Here is a 2500-nt window from a genome sequence, read left to right as displayed (position 1 = left end):
TTATTTTTCTTTTTCTGTTTTCTTTCTCTCTCTTTTTCATTTTCTGTTTTCTTTCTCTCTCTTTTTCTTTTTCTGTTCTCTTTCTCTCTCTTTTTCTTTTTCTGTTCTCTTTCTCTTTATTTTTCTTTCTCTCTTCTGTTCTTTCTCTGTATTTCATGTTTCTCTGTTTTCTTTCTCTCTCGTTTTCTTTCCCTTTTTTCTTTCTCTCTTTTGTTCTCTCTATTTTCTTTCTCTCTTGTCTTTTTTCTTTATCTTTCTGTCTTAATGACCTTTCTTTTTATCTGGTCTTTATTTGTCTCGCGTTATTAGCTCTTTCTTTCTTTCTTGTTTGTTTGTTGTCCTTCTTTACGTTTCTATGCTGTTCTCATTCTTTCTTTCTTCCTTTGTTTCCCCCTCTCTCTCTCTCTCTCTCTCTCTCTCTCTCTCTCTCTCTCTCTCTCTCTCTTTCTCTTCCTCTCTCTCTTCTCTCTCTCTCTCTCTCTCTCTCTCTCTCTCTCTCTCTCGCTCGCTCGCTCGCTCTCGCCCTCGCTCGCTCTCGCTCTCTCTTCTTCTTCTTCTCTGGCTTTCTTACTCCCTCTTACCATTTTCTCATCTTCCTTCACTCCTTCTATCTCTCTCCTTCCGTCTCACTTCCCCCTCTTCCATTCTGCCTCTCTTCCCACCATCCTCCTCTCACTTCCCCTTCCATCCTCCTCTCACCATCCTCCTCTCTTCCCCTTCCTTCCTCGCTCTCCCCTCCCTACTCTCCCTTACTCTTTCTCCCCCCCCCCCTTCCTCTTCCTCCCCTCCTTCCTCTTCCTCCCCTCCTTCCTCTGTTCTTCGCCCGGCGATTAAAGTTACCTTGAGTCGAGCGCAAGATACAATCCCTGAGAGGGTAAAGAGGGTAAAAGGCAGGAGATAGTTGTATCTCTGTCTCAACTTACGAGGACTTCGCAGCTCCTCCCTCCCGCAGGTGGTCCTCAGGTGGAGGCTAAATATACGCGTGGATGTGCACATGTACATGCGTATGCGTATGCATATGTATATGCTCGTGGTAATTTTCATACTGATGATCGTGTATATGCAGGTAAAAATGCATATGCATGTGCACACTTACACTTACGCTTACACGCGCACACGCACACACGCACACGCACGCACACACAAGCGTGCACACACACGCGTGCACACACACGCGTACACACACACACACACACACACACACACACACACACACACACACACACACACACACACACACACACACACACACACACACACACACACACACACACACACACACACAAACACACGCACACCTTTTTAACACCCCCACACACCCAACCCCCTAAACACCTCCCTAACTACCCTACCAACACCCCTCCCCCAACCACCCAACCCCCTAACCACCCTACCAACACCCCTCCCCAACCCCCCCCCCCAACCCAACCCCGATCCCTACGCATTCTCCCCGTGTCCAAACCCATCGCCAATCGCATCTCTTCGCCGACGATGTTGCGAACGGCCCGACGGAGGCTATGTAGAGTCTCCCATTAGACACACGTGAGCGGCGCGGAGAGGGCGAGGGGAAGGGTGCGGGCGGTCGGTCCCCTCGGCGCGGTTGGGCTCAGTGGACGCCGACCCCCGTTTGGGACCTGCTGCGGATTCGGTTGGGGGGGGGGGGGGGGGGAGGCAGGTTGAGTGGCTCTCCCGATGCCCCTTTTCCCGCTTTCATCTCGCTTTCATGTCATTCCGATCCCACCCCCCCCACCCCATCTCTTCCCCCTGACTTCGACCCCCTTCCCTTTCCTCCCTCACTTCGATTCCCCTCTTCCCCCCTCCTCATTTCGACTCCCCTCCCTCCCTCTGACTTCTACTCCCCCTACCTCCTCCCCCTAACTTCGCCCCCCTCCTCCTCCCCCTGACTTCGACTCATCTCCTCCCCCTCACTCCTACTCTCCCCTCACTTCAACCCCCCTACCCCCTTACTTCAACTCCCCTCCTCCCCCTCACTACAACTCCCCGCCCCTCACTCCTACTCTCCCCTCACTTCAACCCCCCCCCCTCCCCCCTCACTTCTCCCCCTTCTCCTCCCTCTCCTCCTACCCACCCTCTCCAGAAAAGGAAAAAAAAAAGTGATTTCATTAATCCAGGTTGATTAGAATAAAAAGCAAGTTTACGACACGTGGCTTTGCGGGGAAACCTGGAAGGATCCTGTGATGCTGTGATGCTGTGGTGTTTGGTTATGGCGATACCGGGATGTTGTGATGCTGTTATGCTGTTGTGCTGTGATGTTTGGATGTTGCGATGCTATGATGCTGTGATGTTGGGTTGTTTAGATGCTATGATGCTGTGATGTTTGGATGTTTAAATGCTGTGATGTGTGGATAGTACGATGCTCCGATGTTTGTTTGTTAAGATGCTGTGATGTTTGGATGTTGCGAGGTGATGCTTTGATGTTTGGTTGTTTAGATGCTATGATGCTGTGATGTTTGGATATTACGATGCTCCGATGTTTGTT

Source organism: Penaeus vannamei, chromosome 1 (genome assembly GCF_042767895.1).
Source record: "Penaeus vannamei isolate JL-2024 chromosome 1, ASM4276789v1, whole genome shotgun sequence".
NCBI classification, from domain to species: Eukaryota; Metazoa; Arthropoda; class Malacostraca; order Decapoda; family Penaeidae; genus Penaeus; species Penaeus vannamei.
The sequence above is the reverse complement of the archived record's forward strand: the minus strand, read 5'-3'. Positions refer to the sequence as shown.